This window comes from Oratosquilla oratoria, unplaced genomic scaffold (genome assembly GCF_046742065.1).
Source record: "Oratosquilla oratoria isolate Oo_2021 unplaced genomic scaffold, ASM4674206v1 SCAFFOLD50, whole genome shotgun sequence".
NCBI classification, from domain to species: Eukaryota; Metazoa; Arthropoda; class Malacostraca; order Stomatopoda; family Squillidae; genus Oratosquilla; species Oratosquilla oratoria.
Genome location: NW_027467714.1, coordinates 1,596,016 through 1,617,328, shown reverse-complemented (window position 1 = coordinate 1,617,328; position 21,313 = coordinate 1,596,016).

Genomic DNA, 21,313 nt, shown 5'->3' with positions numbered 1-21,313 from the left:
CCGGAGGCTGGTATTTGGTGGTTGTGGAGGAAGAGAAGAGAGTATCTGTGCGTAATAAAGGTCTTTGGGTGTAGTTTTAATTTTTCTTGGTGTGTGTGGGTGTTCTGCTATGTAGTGTAGCGGGTGTGATGTGTTTGTGGTGGCTGCAGCAAGTGTTTGTGTGCCTCTCATGTCGAGGTGGTCCTTGACTTTGAGGACTTTTGTTTCATGGTGTAAATGGTCTGTAGGTGATGTATTTGTGCAGCCTGTAATTGTTTTTAGGGCTTTGTTTTGTATGATTTGAAGGGTGTTGTGGTGTGTCTCACTGAGATTAGGAGCCCATGCAGGACTCGCATAATTCATCACTGAGCGTATGCATTGTTTGTATATTGTTATATTAGTTTCTTTGTTTTGTCCAAATGTTGTTCCAGTGATTGACTTAAGTGCGTTAAGTCTAGGTGTGCATTTGTTTTTTATGTTTGTGAGGTGTTGTTTGAAAGACATGGATGTATCGTATGTTACACCAAGAATTTTCGGTGTGTTTGTGTGTGGTATTAGAGTGTTGTTGATGTAGAGATGAGGTATGTATTTGTGTTCTTTTGTCCAGTTGGTGAGAAGTGTTGCTGTAGATTTGGTTGGAGCTATTTTGAGTCTGTTTGTGATGAACCATGTGTTGAGTGTGTCAAGGTAAGGCTGGATTATTTCTGCAGCTTTGTCTGTGTTACGATGTGTGCATGTGATTGTTCTGTCGTCTGCGTAGGAAGAGATTTGTATTTCTGAGGTGTCTGGCGTGGGTAAGTCATGCATGTATAGATTAAATAATGTGGGGGATAGAACTGAGCCCTGTGGTACTCCGTTCTTAATGTTTCTGATGTGCGATGATTGGCCATTATATGACACATGAGCATTCCTGCCTGCCAGATAATTGGCCAGCCATCTTTTGGTGTTATTGTGCATGTCTGTGTTATATATTTTATTTGTTAGGTTGTGGCGGGGGATAGCATCAAAAGCTTTACTAATGTCCAATGTTATAAGAAGTGTTCTGTGGTGGGGCCTATCTGAATTGATGCCATCTAAAATTCTTTGTGTGAGGTTTGTCAGAAGAGTGTTTGTGGAGTGTAGTGGCCTAAAACCGTGTTGTGAGTCAGCAAGGGGAATATATGGTGTGACAAGTTTAAGTATTAGGCGTTCAATGACTTTAGAGGGGGTGCAGAGAAGTGTGATTGGGCGGTGCGATGTTGGGATTGTTGGGTCTTTGTTCGGTTTTGGAATGGTGATTATTTTACCATGCTTCCAGATGTCGGGTATAGTGTTGTGTGAATAGCTGTAGTTTGCAATGTTTGTGAGTGCGTGTATACCTTGTGGTCCAATGTGTTTTAGGTGGATGTTGCTTATGTTATCAGGGCCACAGGCAGATGAGTGCTTGAGATTATGCATTATGAGTTTTGTCTGACTGTCTATGAAGGGTGTATAGTCTGAGTCTGTGGGGAAGTCTTTCTTACGTCGAATGGTGCGTCGGTCGTCAGGGTGAGATGTAAGATGGCTCGTCTGTGCAAAATGACGTATGAGTGCGTTTGCTTGTTGTCTGTTTGAGGGTAGATTATCTGTTGTTGTGATTATTGCTGCGTGAGAGCGTGTAGTGTTAGTGTTGGATAGTGTGATGCTGTTGAGTGTTTTGTACAATTTGCTGGTGTTTGTTTTGTGATCAAGTGTATTGATAAAGTTTTGCCAATTTTGTGTTTTTTGTTCATGTATTTTATTGGCAATCACAGTGTTTAGTGTTTGTATTTGGTCTGCTATGTTTTGAGGGATAGGTGTGGGGGTATCGTGTTTAAGTGTGTCACGTTGTCTGATGAGGCCTTGGATTTCTGGTGTGAAGTTGGGGTTGTGTGATTTTCTGTTGCCTCTAGGGATGTATCTCTTGTCTGCGTTTTGTATGATTGTATTAAAAGCGTGCACAGCATTGTTTATGTTTGTGATTGGTGTACTGTTAAGTGTTTCAAAATGTTGTTCTGTCTCTTCAGTGAAGGCTTCCCAGTTAGCTCTCTTGTAATTGGTGTAAGTGTGTCTGTGGCCAGCTGGGGTGCATCTTGTTTTGGTGGTGATGATGATTGGAAGGTGGTCAGAGCCAAGGGCTCCGACCACTCTCCATGATGTTGTTGGGGTTAGGCAGGGGGAGCAAAAGGTGATATCAGGAGAGGAGGGAGTGTAGAGGGCTTGGTATGGGATATGTGTATGATTATGCGTGTTGTTCATGATAGTCAATGAGTCGAATTGAGTCTGTATATCAAGCCCTCTGTCTGTGTCAGGGTCCTGGAGCTGCAACGTCTACGTCGTGGGACCACCCCCCAACCCCAAGAGTTGGGGGCCAATCAGCAGCAACCACCCCTGGCCATCAGCTCTACGCAGATGGAAGGAGCAGTTGATGCCAGTGCTGCCCTAATATACATTAAATAACTTTCCAAAAGCAGAATTGCTCATATTACCCACCCTACACATATCTAGCAACTTCACCTTCTTCAAATTCATCACTTTAATCTTTTCGGAGTAGACTCATCATGAGAGGTTGCTGCTCACTTGGGGGCCATAGTTCACCACACACACACTGAACTGGAGGACACACAAACACACACAAAGTTATAGAAATCAATTCGAGTTGGCCGAACTACTGCCTGGACAAACAAGACAATGACTGAGACAAAGTGGCGGGCTGATGGTAGGGGGGGGGATGAGAGAGGGAGTGTAGTGATGTGGTGATAGGTTGCTTTGTTATTTTTTCGTGTGAATTTTGGTGATGGACTGGCGGGCTGACAGTGGGGGGGATGAGGGAGGAAGGATAGTGATGCGGTGATAGGCTGCTTTGTTATTTTTTCATGTGAATTTTGGTAAATATGTTTGTGCTGCTGGAAACTCACAAATGTGCGAACCTCATTAAAGTGGAACTCACGAATGTTGAGAGCCTAGTGTAGTGGATCAATTAATGAACGTTGATGTTAGAAAATCACGTGGCCCTGACGGAATTGCAAATTGGATAGTAAAAGAATGTAAAGAAGAACTAATGGACAAAATGTACATGAAAAGTTGCTCACTCAAAGAAGGAAAAATACCAAAAGACTGGAAAAATGCCAACATTGTACTAATATATAATGGAGGAAACGAAGAAGAATTGACAAAATTACAGACCGGTCTCCCTTAGAAGCACTGTGGCCAAAATTTGTGAAAAAATTATCAAGAATAGATGGATAAAACACCTGGAAGAAAATTAAATAATAAACTAGACAGTTTGGATTCAGACAGGAAAGATCATGTGCTACAAATTTAATCTGTTTCTACTCAAGACTAATAGATATAATACAAGAAAGGGATGGATGGGCTGATTGTGCTTTCCTAGACTTATATAAAGCCTTCGACAAAGTACCATACAAAGAATTATTAAAAAATTGGAAAACATAGGAGGGATACAAGGTAACCTAACAAACTGGATGGAGGATTTCCTACATGGTAAAAAAAAAATGAGTAGTAGTACTCAAAGAAAAGTGTTCAGGTTTGGAGGCGGTGATTAGTGAAGTTCCACGGAGTATTGGCTCCAATAATGTTCTCTATTTATGTGAATGACATGGATGAAGATGTGGAATGTTACATTAGCTTCTTTGCAGGTGATACAAAATTGCTGTGGAAAGTGAAAAACTGAAACAGATTGTGAATCACTACAGAGAGATCTAAACAAGGTTTGGAAATGGAGTCAGAAGTGGAAGTAGACTTCAACATTAAGAAATGTAGCATAATGGAGTTTGGAAAAAGTAAAAAAAGAATATTAGGAGAATATACATTTGGAACAAAGGAAGTGAAGAAAGTGGGATCTGAAAATGACCTGGGAGTAATTATCTCAAATGACTTGTCCCCTGATAAATAAACAATATTGTTGGAGAATCCTTCAACTTGCTAAGATCAATAAAGGTGGCTTTTACCTATTTGGATGAAGAAATGGTTAAAAAAAATATTAGTCACACTAAGACCTACACTGGAGTATGCTGCAACACTATGGTCACCCAGTACCAAAAATAATGTAAAGAAAATTGTAAGAATTGAGAGAGCAACCACGAAAATGACCCCAGCACTTTCAAACTTGTTATATGAGGAGAGACTGGCTAAATTGAAATTACCAACTTTGGAACAATGAAGAGAAAGAGGCGACCTAATGACCACCTACAGAACCATGAAAGTCACAGTCCTTGATAGAGAGTACTTACTAAATTAGGACAAGAGAAAACAAGACATAAAAAAAAAAAAAAAAATCAAAAAGGATAGTTATAGAAAAGACCCCCCAAAAAAAAGTTTTCCATACAGAGTGGTAGACATCTGGAACAAACTGGACAAAACAATAGTGTGTGCAAAAACCGTAAATGAATTTAAGAGCAAACTAAACACTGAGATAATAAAGATGGGACACCATGAGCATAGCTCCCTTTGCCATAAAATACAATTAGGTAAATACGTTAAAACTTTTCCTTGCTGCCTTTAAAGTGTAATCACTTTGAAAATTAAAGGTGTCTAATTTTACAGAAATGTTTTTAGTATTTCTCAAAGTCAATAATAGCGGCGAAGGTCGAGGGGATGGTGATTTGAATCCTGCCACCGGCAAAGTTGAACCAAGGGCATGGTTCATTAAATTCCACACTACAAAGTCCTCTGTAAGGGGCACTGTCCTAGCCTTCAGATGGGAGGAGTTTGTGATGTTAAACCATATCATAATCCCCCAAAACATTTTCAGCCATTCTCGTAAAATGAATCTGTGGCACCCTATACTCCACAGTGACATTATGAGTTGTGTTCATTCTTTGTGCATTGTCATTGTATTTACCTAATTGTAGTAAGGATGGGAGCAATGCTTGTTGGGTCCCGTCTTCTATTCTCAATTTTTTTTTTATCATACCTAGCCTTGATTTCGTGTACAGTTCTAACTTAATCTATATCCTTGATTTCCAATCACATTTAAATTTGAAATCATTGAGCTTGGACTATATCATCTAAGCTATTCCAAGTATTTATGCATCTACAGTGGAAGCAGAAAATTTGGGCGTTAAACTCAAAACACATGAAAAATACTATTTCCAATCAAACTTTTCCCTATTTTAATGTTAGCATCTGTACTGTTAGATGAGACAATATATACCACTTGACAACTATTTAGTCACTCCTGGGACCACATGGTGTCAGTTTGTAAACATCTCTCATGTGGACTGATCAATTTTTTGTGGTGGTTTGTTTTTGTGCCTCAATATTTCTGTAATAGGAAGTGATAAAGAAATGGGAAGAGACACAATTGTTTTTATTATAACCCTTTATAAGGAGGGATATAAATGTAAAGATGTAGCCACTCATGTGGGAATTGGAGAGTGGCAAGTGCAAAAGTGAACCAAGAAATTTCAAGACTAAGGCTAAATGATCAAAAATACAACTGCCTCCTAATAACCTTAAAAGTATGATTTGATGTTTTCCTTGGCCAACCAGAGTGAGACTTGGGAGTAGGAATGGTGTCACCTGTGTCTCAAAATTTCTTGGTGCACTTTTGCATTTTCTGCACTCCAATTCCCACATGAGTGGTTACATCTTTACACTTATAACCCTCCTTATAGGTTATAATAGCAACAATTGCCTCTCTTCCCAGCTCTTTACCACTTCCCATTATGGAGATATTGAAGCACAAAAACAGAGACCACCACAAAAATCGACTTGTTCACATGAGAGATGTTTACAAACTGACACCATGTAGTCCTGTGGTCCTGGGAACGACTAAATAGAGTTGCTAAGTGGTGTATATTGTCTCGTCTAAATAACGGTACAGTCGCTACCATTGAAAAATTGAGAAAAGATTGATCGGAAATGGGTAGTTTTTGTGTGTTTTGAGTTTAACAAAAAGTTTGGGTGCCTGTAATTTTGTGCCCAAACTTTCCACTACCACTGTATGTGGAAAACTATATTTCTTCATATCCTTTAGACATGCAGTCCTTCTTAATTTATGTCATGATCTCTTAAAACCCTCCTATCTTTAATCAGGAGATCTCTTCTACCAATGCAATCTATCCCCTTTAGTGACCTGAATACTGTAATTATTATTGCCTCTTTCTTTGTGTTCCCTCAAAGTTGGGAGACCCAGTGCTAGCCTTTCCTCATATGGTGTAACTACTAGGCTGGGGACCAGTTTGGTTGCTGCCCTTTGTATTCTCTTGATCTTACATCCTTCACTCTGCACTCTGTGTGGGGATCATACTAATGACACATATTCCAGTCTTACATCCTTGATCTTACATCCTTCACTCTGCACTCTGTGTGGGGACCATACTAATGACACATATTCCAGTCTTGGATGTATCAGAATTTAAATGAGTTTTTTCATAATCTCTTCATCCATATAGTGGAACTCCACTTTAATCTTCTGCAGTATATGTCTCCCACAATCCTGCTAACATGACTGTCAGGTGACAGATTGTCTTTCTTCTCTTTTGCTTTCATAATGGGTTCACTTTCCAAGGAATAGTTTAAGAATAGTCTTTTGCCATTTGCATTTTTTTCTTTTATATTGGCCTTCATTTCCCATTCTTGGCTCCATGTAAAAATAATATGTAGACCTTGTTTGCAATAGCCCTCATTTTTCACTCATCTCATGATTTTTTAATCATCTGCAAACATGTTAGCTTGTTATTTCTCCCAACATGTCATTGACATAGACAAGAAACATTATTGGTGCAAGCAATGAATGTTGTGGAACTCTTTTACTGCTTTCCATCTTGACATCTTATCCTTTACCACTGTCCTCATGTATCTTTCCTTCAAAAAGTCTTTCATCCATTCTAGTAGTTTGCCCCTCAGTTTGCCCCTCAATGTGCTCCAGTTTCCCCAAAAGTCGATTATGAGGTACTTTATCTAATGCTTTCTCTAGGTCAAGGTACACACAGTCCACCCACCCCTCTCACTTGCAACGTATCTGTCACTCTCAAATAAAAAAATTAAAGGTTCAACACACACAACCTTCCAAAAAGGTAAGTCCATTGAAAAACTTGGTCAGAGTAGAGCTGGAAAAAAAAATATCAAGTTGGATACTACCATGGAGGTAAGTGAAATTCTAAGAGTTGAAAAGATATAGAGATTTAATTTCCTGCCATGGGGTTAGATTGCATGATCCAGAGCAAAAACTTGAGGAAGAAAAGGAAACAAACCTGGCTTAGAAATCAGAGAGTAATAAGTTGACAAGGAAAAATGGAACTTTGACAAATGAGGAAAAAAAAATCTTAATACCATGGAGGAAAAAGATAGGCCAACAACATATGAGGATAGGAGAGATGGAGTAACCTTCAAAGATATCATAGAGAAATAGGGAAGAGAGTATTGAAAAAGGAATAGTCAAGATTGAAAGAAAAAGAAAATCTCTTATTAGAGATGTAGTTGATACGTCTAGATGCTTGATAACTCTTTGGTTACTGAGAAGAATACAACACCTCATGGAAGTCATGTCAGGAACAAGAAATGCAAATTAATAGGGAAATTACTTCAACAACTCTAGGGAAGGGCTTGGATGTAACAGACCAGACTGATAGCATGTATAGGTTAGGCAAGTATAAGATAAATTGCACATATCCAATGAAAATAAAGTTTAAGTTGTAAGCCATGGCAAATGAAGTAATCGGAAAGTCTTGGAAGTTGTCACAAGAAGAGAAGTTAAAAATATTTGAATTAGGAAAGATGCTAATGAAGAGGAATGAACAAAGACACAAAAGCTCTTAGAAGAAGCCAAAACAAAAAATGATAGGACAGAGGATTGGTGAGTTGTCAATCAGAAGGTGAGGAAATGGTTTCCTCACCTTCTGAAAATGAAAAAAAAAAAAAAAAAGGAAGGCAGTATTGCAAAGGAAACACTATAAGGAAACTTAAGATTAGCATATGCTAATATTGATGGTTCACTATCTGCTAAGTTGGAGATAAATGATTACTTAAGGGTAAACAATCCTGATATTTTGTGTCTAGTGGAGACTAAACTCCCTATAAATGTTGATATACAGTTGGGGAACAATAGACACACCTGGAAAAAGAGACAGAGAAGATAAAAAGGGTGAATGGGTAATGTTTGCTGTGAGAAGTGATATAAAGGTGAAAGAAGCAAATCCGAGTGAAGGCAAGGCTGAAGCAATTGACCTAAAGGGCACAATAAAAGAGATTTCATGAAGATTCAAGTGATTATACAACATTGTCAACACCAACAGGGTACTATGCTTTCAAACAAATTCCATTTGAGTTATGTAATAGTCCATTAACTTGTACAAGATTAATGAATACAGTTCTAGAAGGGTTGTTTGGAAACACTGCCAGTATATTTCTAAATATTTTAACAGTTTCCCAAACAGTGGCTGTCACATTGTTGCCACCCCTAAGTCTCGTCTTTCATGCTTTTACTTTTGTTTAGTACATATGTCACTTTCTACTTTCATTTCACCACTGACTATGGATGTACAATTGTCACTCACAATTTTAGTCAGTAGGCCCCATGCCTCCAATCATTCACTGTTAAAGTTCTTTTCCTTCAGTAATAGTCTTCAATCAAGGTTAAACTTGAGATAATTTTTCTTGATTTTCTTCAAATTGTTACAACTTGTTTTTCTCAGTCACACTCAAGGAATCCCATCTCAATTTAGGTCCTAGGTCAGTTCTGCAGTGACATCATGATTTCTTTAGCCCAATGAGCTTTAACTTTATATTTAAAAACCTCCCCTAAGGGCGTGATCTTCTAATTGTGAACCAGTTGAAATTTTCTCCACCCTTTCTCCAGTTGGATCAGTTGTTACGAGTCTGCATGCAACATTATTTAGTCAAACAATCTTGAATTCACTGCACAATGACACTGCAGCAATACATCATACAGCAATGAAATCAGGTCACCAGGCACTTGTTTATTAACATAATGCTGAGAGTGAATTTATATAATTCCTCACCCTCTCACCTTTGGCTGGATTTGTAAGCTTCTTAACCTATAAAATGCAACCCTCACCTTCAAACTGTTGTTTACCAAACAACTGATCCAATAAAAATGAAACTCTCACTATCTACCCCTCTTTCTACCTCACTTGTCTACCTATATCTACCACTTGGTTGTCCTGACCAACCATTTTTTACTACCCTCCTACAGGGTTTTGACATATTACAATATTAAGGGAGTCAACATGTCATACTAGGAACTATTAAAAATATTTCTGTATAAACTGGCTAAACAAGGTTAAAAGAAATATCCTTCAATGAATGTTGTCATCAACTTAATGATAACCCAAATTACGTTATACATAACAAAGAAATAAGTAAACTTTTCAAATTGTATAAATGTCTGTAACACGAAATATCTACCGTACTTATCCTTAAAACATCTAATATAAGCAAAACCATTTTTACTACAGATATAAATTGGATGCAATAGAATGATTTACAAAACTCACTACCAAGGTCTGAAGACGTCATAATTTACTAATAACAAAATCAGGAAAAAGTGTCAAATAGAATTTAATGTCTTCCTCCTGATTCTGAAAATCTATCAAGGGCAGCAATAATTAAAATAAGACATTAGAAGAGTTGTTTGTGTTAGAGGGTCCCTGCATAATTTCACATTATTTCACACTTGTCAGAATCTGAGATAGTACATTCAACTGACTTCAACTTAGGACAGATAAATTTCTGGGTATGTTTGAGAAAAATAGAAAATGTAACTTGGTTTAACAAATAACTTACTTTTTGGTCTAGGACACATACTAGTGAAGCTACATAAGAATTTTCAATGCTTCATAGTACACAAAAGTAAAGCAATACTTAATGGAATTGTTTTTATACATTGGCAAGGCTCCAGGTCTTCATGACTGACAAAGGCTTCAGGTAGCACATCTGTCTAGCACACAGAAGGTCCCATTCACATATGAATAATATAAATCTCGCTTTATCTGTAAAAATGATCAATATTAATTTTCAATTCACACATGATGCTATATACATATTCCCTATACTCCTCTGCACTCCAGGTTTCTTCAAAAACAGTTGTTTTACAATCATCAGTGTCACATTTATCTTCATCAAATTCTTATAAAGGAGGCTGGTGTGGACCCAGGCGAACTGTCCTGGCTCCTGGTTGGTCCGTTTAGTTTTGGTGTAGACGCTCTCGCTAACTACGTTTGCCAACTATAGCTAGCGGGTACGTAGGCTTAAGTCGAGTCGTATGCCGACCGGTCTCCGGCGAGTTTTCCGAGCTTCTGATTGGTCAGTTGCCTTGCGCTCGGACGTCCTTGCTGACTATGCTTGCCAACTATAGGACATATAAAAGCTTAGGTCGGGATAAAAGCCCGTAGGAGCTTCACTTCCTAATTACAGAGAAAAGATTGATTCTGTGATGAGAGGACACCCCCGCTGCATTTCTTCTACACACCGGATTCGACCACTAGCTGTCTTTCACCCTAGGCACTAGCTATGTCTGACGTGCTACGATCACTTCCAAAGCGAAAAAGTACTGCTACCCGAGACAATTCCCCCTTCTTTGTGGAATCTCGCTCTGGCAGGATTATGCCCAGCATAACTCTCCCTGCACGATCGGCATAGCCCATGCGGTTCTGTTGAAAATTGCCTTTACAGCGGGAGAGGTGGGACCCCTAACGTGAAGACAAGCCTGGTCTCGCACGCTCTAGGTGCACTCGGGCCTCGTATTCGATCGACTGCTTGCGAGGTAGACAGGTTACGTTAAGTGAATTAGCACCAACGCGTTAGTACATGCCCGCTCCCCCCTGCCCCTTAGATTTCCGTTTTTTTTTTTTCTTTAACGAATACTGATAGATTCGCGTTACATCACTTCTTTCGTTATCAGTGCCGCCATGGCGGCCACTGACTCAGCATCTGGCGTGCCGAAAAGGCGACGATGCGCTCCAGGTTCAGCGCCTCCATCGGACGATGAGGCTTCTGTCGTGGTGGCTCTTCCTAGTGTAACGGGTGGCAAGCTCCTCACCTTCAAGGTCGTACCCTCGGCGGGGTACGACACGGCTTTCGAGGTGGTGAGAGCTTTGGAGAAAGGCCCCCTCCGCGGCAAGCTTCTGTCCCTTCGGCCCCTCGGCGATGGTAACGTGCTACTGTTACCAAGCACTTATGAATTCGTCGAGGAGCTGGATGCGATCAAGTCGCTCGGTGGCAAGCCGGTGAACCTGGAGTGGCTCAACCCAGAAGACCGAAAGCATAGACTTGTGGTACACGATTACCCGACCAGCTACATGACTGAGGCCATCGAAGACCACAGTCAGGTAATCGCGGCCACGAGAATGCGCCGATGGGACAAGACGCCCACACACCAGGTGCTGATTACCATAAAAGGCGAACCCTTTGATAAGATCGACCTGGGTTGGTATGGCAGGTATGATGTACGAACGTACATCCCTGATCCTCTTCGTTGCTTCAGGTGTCAGCGCTATGGTCATCACCAGGCGAGGTGCTCTGCGAAGCAACCCAAGTGCAGCATCTGCAGCATGCCTCATGCCACCGAGACTTGTCTCAACAAGTTCAAGGCTGGCACTGAGACTGTTGCCAAGTGCCCCAATTGCAGCAAGAAGCACCACGCCTGGAATACCTCGTGCGCAGTGCGTAAAGTTCAGGCCATTGCCTGTAAGGAGAGGCCAGAGAAGCAACAGGACTTCATACCCCCCCCCCCAGGAACATTTGTATGGGGCAGCAGGAAGCACTCTCCTACAACAGCACCACACCCACCTACACATAGTGCTCCTGATCTGAACAATCAGGAGCAATTTCCATCACTAAAACCAGCTCCCACACAGTCAAATACAAAAACACAACCAGCTCCCAAAAAAGCCACGCCCACCTCCAAACCCGCTCCCGCCTCCAAACCCACACCCACCTCCAAATCCACGCCTGCCTCCAATCCCACCCCCAAACCTAAAGCCAAGCCTACGCCCCCTGTACCAACCCCACGAGCGCAGGACCGACGGTCCCCTCCACCTCAATATCCGGCTGATGTCATCCCCCTTAGGGAGGATGATATCGACCTGATTGTGACTGGTGTCGTCTCTGCAGTCGCTACTACCCTAGGGGAAAGCGACCCAGAGAAGATGTTAGTCATGGTGGATAGGGCCGTCAAGAACGTGCTCAAACTCCTAAAAGAGAAGAGGAACCCTAGGCGAAAGGAGAGGACTCCCTCCCCCTCTACTTCCTCCTCTCCTGCCTCCTCCCCCGCCTCTTCCACTACCTCTTCCTCTTCCTCTACCTCCTCCTCCCCTTCCGCTTCCCCCAAGCCCGCCACATCCACTTTTACCATTGGGGAAGCTACACCCACATCTACAAAGACTAGGGAAGTGTCTTCTGCTAAGCCCCCACGTCATTTTGCACTCAGGCTTGAAGACTCCTCTTCTGATGAGGAGGGAAATGCTCCCACTGTTACAAAGTCGCAACCCATCTTGTCGTCTGACCGGGGAGGACAAGATGAGACCGTAATGGAAACTGACAGGGAAGACAGTCGCCCTGTTCAATAGTCATTTAAGGTTGCTACAGTGGAACATAAACGGGTTCCGCAGCAAAAGCTCGTATCTCCTTGCGCAAGAGCATGATTACGATATCATACTTCTCCAGGAGACATTGGTGAGCGATGAGGTGCGATTTCCGGGATATCGCATCGTCTCCCTCCCTCGCTTACCCACTACTAGGGGGTGCATGATCTTAGTCAAATCATCCATCCCCTGCAGTGAGATCGTGGACCCTGTATCATGTGGGGATGGTGTAGAAGTTCTTGCGGTTCGACTCCATCGGGCACACGAAACGTATACCATCTATAACATATACAGGGCCACAGAGCGGAACTGGACCTTGGAGAAGTGTGTGATCTTGCTGCGGACAGGCTCTTCATCATAGGAGGAGACTTCAACGCCCATCATAATATCTTGATGTCGCCCCAAGGGTCCAATGTCGCTGGGTGCCACTTAAGTTACGTATTAGACGAATGCCCTGACATTGCGTTGTTGAATGATGGAAATCCGACGCACGTGCAAGGTGGACGACTTGATCTGACCTTGGCGACGGTCACCCTCCTCCCTAGGGTAACATGGGAGGTGCATCCTATTGTCACTAGCGATCACTTCGGTGTCTCTGTGCACATACGGGATGCACCACCCATACCAGCTGTATTACCTGTTCCCAGGTGGAAGACAGCTTTGGCAAACTGGCCAGTCTTTGAGAGATCTATTGAAGAATGGGCAGCGTCCTATGTTCCACCACAGGACGTGGAAACGTTAGAAGCTGACTTTTCTGCAGCCTTTCAGGTGGCTGCCAACAGAGCCATCCCAAAGACTCGCCAGTCCCCCAGAGAACATAAGAACAGCTGGTACTACACCCCCGAGGTGAGAGAGGCCAAGCATCGGGTGAACATGCTTAGGCGTGTTTTCCGACGGCGCCGAACTCAGACCAATTTGGCCAACTTGCGCGCTGCAGTTCATGACGCTCACGTCATAGCTGCAGATGCCAGAAGAGCTTAATTTCTTGAATGGTGTGAGGGCTTTAACGCTCACACCTCCCTAGCAGAGCTGTGGTCTAAGCTCCGTAGAGCAACTGGCAGGACTCAACCGCGACGCACTCATCATGCCCCTGATGCTGAGGCGCAACGGCTGGTGTAGGAGTTTGTCTCTCGCTCCAGCAGCACCTCACTCCCGCAGTGTGTTCAAGACACACTGACGCTAGCTTTACGCTTCAGGAGCTACGAGTCACACACAAAACCAGCTCAGACACGGCACCTGGAGAGGACCTCCTCACCTATTCCATGCTGACCCATCTTGGGCCAGCGGGCGATGAGGCACTTCTAAGGGTGATAAACGAGTCTTGGAGGACTGGCAAGCTACCAACAGCCTGGAAGACGGCAATCATAACGCCAATTCCAAAGCCAAAAGAACCTAGTGCTTATCGCCCCATCAGCCTGACAAGCTGCATGGGGAAGACAGCGGAGAGGATGGTGCTAAACAGGCTGCTGTGGAAACTGGGCCCAATGCATGAGCATATACATGCTTATTGCAAGGGCACTGGCACAGCAAACAGTATAGCAACACTCCTCAATGCTGTCAGTGGCACACCGTCCATCGTGGTCTTTTTGGATTTGGAAAAGGCGTTTGAGCTGGCCAGTCCACTTGTGATATTAGACACCCTTGCTCGCAAGGGTGTAAAAGGCAAGCTGCTTTCTTGGATTGCTGACTATCTCAGTCACCGGTCTGCGAAAGTACGATTTCAGGGTCACATATCAGAGGCCAGAATGCTGGAGAATGGCACTCCACAGGGGTGGGTCCTCAGCCCCACTCTGTTCAATGTGCTCGTCTCCAACATTCTGGAACTACCTCTACCACATGGGTGCAAGGTCATCTGCTATGCAGATGATATTGCGCTCATAATTACTGGGAAACGGCGGTGCTTCAGCAGGGCCCAGCGTTGCTTAAGCACTGTGGCGACCGAATGTTGCAGGTTAGGGTTAAAGATCTCCCCTACAAAATCGAAGGCCATGGCACTAGGACTCTGGAAAGAAGGGGAGCACCTCACCATCCAGGACCTTAGGCTGGACTGGGTTCTCCAGTTTCAGTACCTGGGGGTCTGGATTGATGGGAGGCTCACCTTTCAGAAGGAACTAGCCTATCTCAAGGAGAGACTGAAGACAAGAACCACAGTTATGAGAGCAATGACGGGTAAGGGACTTGGTGCCACGCATCAGGTCCTTCGCACATTCTATGTGCAAGTAGTCCGCAGCTTGGTGGACTACGCTGCCCCAGCTCTCATAAATGTGGCGACTGCCAAGCTTGAAGACCTGGAGCCTTGCCAAAATGCCACAGCAAGGATTATTCTGGGAACTCAACCTTGGACTAAGATCGTTAACCTCCAGATGGAGGCTTCATTGCCTTCATTAACATCACGGGTCAGAAGGCTGGAGGTCGACTTTCTTGCCAAGATAGTCCAGAGCCCCAGGATAACTGAGCTGAGTCAGAGCCTTGTGATAGCTCTGGGACGGGTGGGTAATCTTATCCACTCCGGTACCTGGCTATCACAGGCGGCTGGGCTCCTGGACTTCTATAGGCCACCAGTGTTCTCTTTGAGAAGGGTAGGGACTCTCCACACCCAGAGTTCAAGCCCCCACCACCATGGCTGTCGATATCTGCAACCTTCGTTGTCACAAAGCTTCCCAGTAGGAAGAAGTTATGTGATCAGGAAAGAGTACGAGCGCAGGCCCTACAAGGCATCCGCGCACTGTCGGAACCTGGAATGGCGGTCTATTACACGGATGGCTCCGTAGACCCCAACAGGCCCCGTAGAGTGGGGGCTGCTTTCGTGACGGATGGTTTGACCTTCGGCAGGAGAGTATTTGATCATGCGTCCACTCTCCAAGCTGAGGCCATAGCGGTCCAAGGAGCGTTAGAGCATGCTCTAATATCTCGAGCTGGTCCTGTAGTGATCCACACGGATTCGCAGTCCCTGCTATGCAGCTTGGGATCGACACAGCCCAGCGACAATGTACGCCTACTGACCTCCATCCTAGCACTCCTGCTGAAGCTACATCAGCAAGGCAGGAGTGTTACGCTCAACTGGGTGCCGAGCCACGTGGGCGTCCCAGGTAACGAGCTAGCCGACGCCGCAGCAGAAGCGGCGCGCCAAAGACCCAAAGACGATGTTGTCGTCCCTCTCAGCAGAAATCAGTTGCGCCTACGCACCAGGGCTCTTAATCAGGTACAACGGTTTCTTCAGCACAGATTGGAGGCAGAGGTGTCGGAGAGGGCGAGGTGGTACAGGGGAGTCACAGACTATGAGGCCCTTGTACTTCCTCGCTCCACACCTAGAAAAGTGGAAACTCTGCTCTTCCGTCTGCGGTTGGAGGACCGTTGTTTCTGGCAAATCAAGAGAAATTCAACACCTGCAGAAAGAAGATGCCACCATTGTAGCCACCCTGAAGCCACCCTCAAGCATTACCTCCAGCATTGCCACGAAACTGCTTTTCTGAGGAGAGGGCCTCCGACAACATCTGAGGGTCTTGTGCGCCGCCTATGCAGCCACTTAAGTCATTACGAACTGCGTCGGCTGGTGGAGTGTCAGCCCCCCCCCTATAAATATATATATACATATATATATATATATATATATATATATTTATAGATATATGTGTCTTCACTTGTAACACCATTCACTTGAGTATTCACTTGTAACATCATTCACTTGAAACACCAAACACCGATACATCATGAAGGGTGCATTCGCCGAGATGTCCATACGCATTTTACATGAGTATGCGCATCTTGTGAATGTATGAGTGTGTGTAGTTGGGCCCACACATAATCATAAGTCAAATCACCCTCCAAACGGGCTCACACTAAAAGCCCGTGGGAGCTTTACTCCATAATTACACAGATACAGATGTGTCACGGCAGACCCCCAGGTACTGAAACTGGTGAACCCAGTCCAGCCTAAGGTCCTGGATGGTGAGGTGCTCCCCCTCTTTCCAGAGTCCTAATGCCATGGCCTTCGATTTTGTAGGGGAGATCTTTAACCCTAACCTGCAACATTCTGTCGCCACAGTGCTTAAGCAGCGCTGAGCCCTGCTGAAGCACCGCCGTTTCCCAGTAATTATGAGCGCGATGTCATCTGCATAAGAGATAACCTTGCAACCATGTGGTAGAGGTAGTTCCAGAATGTTGGAGACGAGCACATTAAACAGAGTGGGGCTGCCCCCCCCCCCCTGTGGAGTGCCATTCTCCAGCATTCTGGCCTCTGATATGTGACCCTGAAATCTTACTTTCGCAGACTGGTGACTGAGATAGTCAGCAATCCAAGAAAGCAGCTTGCCTTTTACGCCCTTGCGAGCAAGGGTGTCTAATATCACAAGTGGACGACTGCCAAGCTTGAAGACCTGGAGCCTTGCCAAATGCCGCAGCAAGGATTATCCTAGGAGCTCCAACTTGGACCAAGATCGTTAACCTTCGGATGGAGGCTTCATTGCCTTCATTAACATCACGGGTCAGAAGGCTGGAGGTCGAGTTTCTTGCCAAGATTGTCCAGAGCCCCAGGATAACTGAGCTGAGTCAGAGCCTTGTGATAACTCTGGGACGGGTGGGTAATCTTATCCACTCCGATACCTGGCTATCACAGGCGGCTGGGCTCCTGGACTTCTTGAGGCTCACCAGCGTTCTCTTTGAGAAGGGTAGGGACTCTCAACATCCAGAGTTCAAGCCCCCACCACCATGGCTGTCGATATCTGCAACCTTCGTTGTCACAAAGCTTCCCAGTAGGAAGAAGTTATGTGATCAGGAAAGAGTACGAGCGCAGGCCCTACAAGGCATCCGCGCACTGTCGGAACCTGGAATGGCGGTCTATTACACGGATGGCTCCGTAGACCCCAACAGGCCCCGTAGTGCGGGGGCTGCTTTCGTGACGGATGGTTTGACCTTCGGCAGGAGAGTATTTGATCATGCGTCCACTCTCCAAGCTGAGGCCATAGCGGTCCAAGGAGCGTTAGAGCATGCTCTAATATCTCGAGCTGGTCCTGTAGTGATCCACACGGATTCGCAGTCCCTGCTATGCAGCTTGGGATCGACACAGCCCAGCGACAATGTACGCCTACTGACCTCCATCCTAGCACTCCTGCTGAAGCTACATCAGCAAGGCAGGAGTGTTACGCTCAACTGGGTGCCGAGCCACGTGGGCGTCCCAGGTAACGAGCTAGCCGACGCCGCAGCAGAAGCGGCGCGCCAAAGACTCAAAGACGATGTTGTCGTCCCTCTCAGCAGAAATCAGTTGCGCCTACGCACCAGGGCTCTTAATCAGGTACAACGGTTCTTTCAGCACAGATTGGAGGCAGAGGTGTCAGAGAGGGCGAGGTGGTACAGGGCAGTCACAGACTACGAGCCCCTTGTACTTCCTTGCTCCACACCTAGAAAAGTGGAAACTCTACTCTTCCGTCTGCGGTTGGAGGACCGTTGTATACACATCTAGTGAATGTATGAGTGGGCGTGGCCAAAGCCACACACACTCATACATTGAATCACCCCTCTTTAATTCTTTATATATCTCACTTGTTACACTACATTAACTTGAACATATCGAACACTGATCATATTATGAAGGGTGCATTCACCGGGATGTGCATACGTATATCACATACGTATGCACATCTTGTGAATGTATGAGTGGGTGTGGTTAAACCCGCACACACTCATAATTTAAATCACCCTCCAAACGGGCTCACCTAAAAGCCCGTGGGAATATTATTTCCAAATTTCACAGAACAGAACAGAACTGTGTCACGGCAGAGATAAGATAGATTCCACGGAGAGAACACCCACGCTGGATCACCTCACCATTGAAGATACGCCTTTTGTGCCGTCATTCACCCTAGTCTCTGCAACTTTCGTTGTCACTAAGCTTTCCAGTAAGAAGTTATGTGACCAGGAAAGAGTACGAGCGCAGGCCCTACAAGGCATCCGCGCACTGTCGGGACCTGGAATGGCGGTCTATTATACGGATGGCTCCGTGGACTACAACAGGCCTCGTAGTGCGGGGCTGCTTTTGTGACTGATGTTTTAACCTTTGGCAGGAGAGTATCTGATCATGCATCCACTCTCCAAGCTGAGGCCATAGCGGTCCAAGGAGCGTTAGAGCATGCTCTAATATCTAGAACTGGTCCTGTAGTGATCCACACGGACTCACAGTCTCTGCTAGGCAGCTTGGATACGACACAGCCCAGCGACAATGTACGCCTACTGACCTCCATCCTAGCACTCCTGTTGAAACTACATCAGCAAGGCAGGAGCGTTACGTTCAACTGGGTGCCGAGCCATGTAGGCGTCCCAGGAAACGAGCTAGCCGATGCCGCAGCCAAAGACCCGAAGTCGATGTTGTCGTCCCTCTTAGCAGAAATCAGTTGCGCATACGCACCAGGGCTCTCAACCAGGTACAACGGTTCCTTCAGCACAGATTGGAGGCAGAGGTATCAGAAAGGGCGAGGTGGTACAGGGCAGTCACAGACTACGAGCCCCTTGTACTTCCTTGCTCCACACCTAGAAAAGTGGAAACTCTGCTCTTCCGTCTGCGGTTGTAGGACCGTTGTTTCTGGCAGATCAAAAGAAATCCAACATCCTGAAGAAGGATGCCGCCATTGTAGCCACCCTGAAGCCACCCTTGAGCATTACCTCCAGCATTGCCCTGCTTTTCTGAGGAGAGGGCCTCCGACAACATCTGAGGGTCTTGTGCGCCGCCCATGCAGCCACCTTAGCGAGTATGAACTGCGTCTGCTGGTGGGGTGTCAGCCCCACCTTTAAATATTTTTCATGATTTTTATTATTATCATGTATACACATTGATAATGTTAGAAAGGGTGCATTCACCATGATGTGCATACATATATCACATAAGTATGCACATCTAGTAGATGTATGAGTGGGCGTGGCCAAAGTCACACACTCATACATCGAATCACTCTCTAAACAGGCTAGCCAAAAAAAGCCCGTGGGAATACTATTCCCAAATTTCCTAAACTAGACTAGATGTGTCACAGCCAGACTGGTGGCGCGTCGCCACAATACTCCCCCTCTTCTTTGGGAGCGATCGCCGCGGAGGGTAAGGCGAGATGCGAGTGATGTGGCAGAATCGGGCCGGCCTTTTTATCACCCGACCGAAACGGGTGATTGTGCCATCAGATGGCATCTCCGGAGAGGACGGCCTGGTTGATGGAGAAGGCGGCGGCAGCGTGCTGGAGGCGTGGTCGCTGTGTTGGCGAGGGTGGTCCGGCTGGGCATGGAGCTGTGGGGGTATACGGTTAGGTGAGAATGGTTGTAATGAAGGGGAGAGTGAGTTTGGAAGGAAGTTAAGGTCTTGGGGGCTGGGGGGGAACACTGGTGGTGGGATGCAGGGTTGGCCTGGATGATGGAGGGGGCAGTTGTCGCGAGGAATCTGACTGAGCCTGGCTGTGTGGGGTTGGGGAATCAGGTGGAAAGGGGTGGCCTGAAGAGATGAGTGGTCCCGGGGGAGGGGTGGTGTCTTGAGGTTCGGGGGGAACACCCGATATTGGGCGTTGCTCAGTGGTGGGGATGGGGTAAGGACCATGTTGTAAGAGAAATTGAAGGTGATGGGGAGCGTTGGTAGGAAAAGAAAGGGGAAGGTAAGCTGGCTTAAGCCTGTCGATGGAGATGCGATCTGGCTTAGCACCTCGGTGGATGAGGAAGTGTTTCGCCGATCTGCTGATGACTTTGAAGGGTCCATCGTACGGGCGTTGGAGACAGGTTCGTCTGGAGTCCCGCCTGACGAAAACGTAGTCACTAGCAGTGAGGGCAGGGGGAACATGCACTGGTTTTGATTGTGGCGTCCGAGGTGGAACTTGAGTATTCTGGACCAGAGATCAGATTCGAACTGGGAGCCCCTGTCGGTGACAATGGTGTGGGAGGCGCCGAATCTGGATACCCAACCGGAGAGGAAAGCACGGGCTGTTGTCTCGGCAGATATATCCGGGAGAGGGATTGCCTCTGGCCACCTGGTGTACTTGTCGACACACGTGAGCAGGTAACGCATGCCACGGGACGGAGGAAGGGGGCCCACAATATCCACATGGACTGATTGGAAGCGTGCTGTGGGTGTAGGGAAACGTTGGAGTGGGGCGTGGACGTGGCGCGTGACCTTTGAAGACTGGCAGGGAAGACAGGTGCGGGTCCATTCTCTGACGTCTTTGTTGATGCCTGGCCAGACGACCCGCTCCGTGAGGAGACGTTGTGTTGCCTGGATACCAGGATGACTGCGGTCGTGGAATGCCGAGAACACATCCTTACGATGGCAGGCGGGGATGTACGGCCGGGGTTTGCCTGTAGAGACGTCACATCACAATGGTACAGAAGTGTTGGGGAGCTGTCGGAGCTGCAGGGAGGAGGTGTCATGCAGGCGTAGGAGACGGAGTTCCTCGTCGTTACACTGGGAGGTGGCGATGTGGGCGTAGTCGACGTGGTGGTGATCGGGGAGGATGCTGGAGGTAATTCTGGACAAGGCGTCGGCTACTTGGTTGTCCTCTCCTTTGATGTACTCAATGTGAGTATGAAATTGGGATAGGAATGACAGTTCCCGAGAGACTCTTGGTGAGTGGTGGTCGGAGATCCTGTCCAGTGCATGGGTGAGCGGTTTGTGGTCGGTAAGGATGGTAAATGGCCGGCCTTCTAAGAAATAGAGGAAGTGCTTCACGGCTGAAAATATGACCAGAAGCTCCCTGTCGAATGCATTATAGCACATTTTGGAAGGATCCAGTCGTTTGGAGAAGAATGCA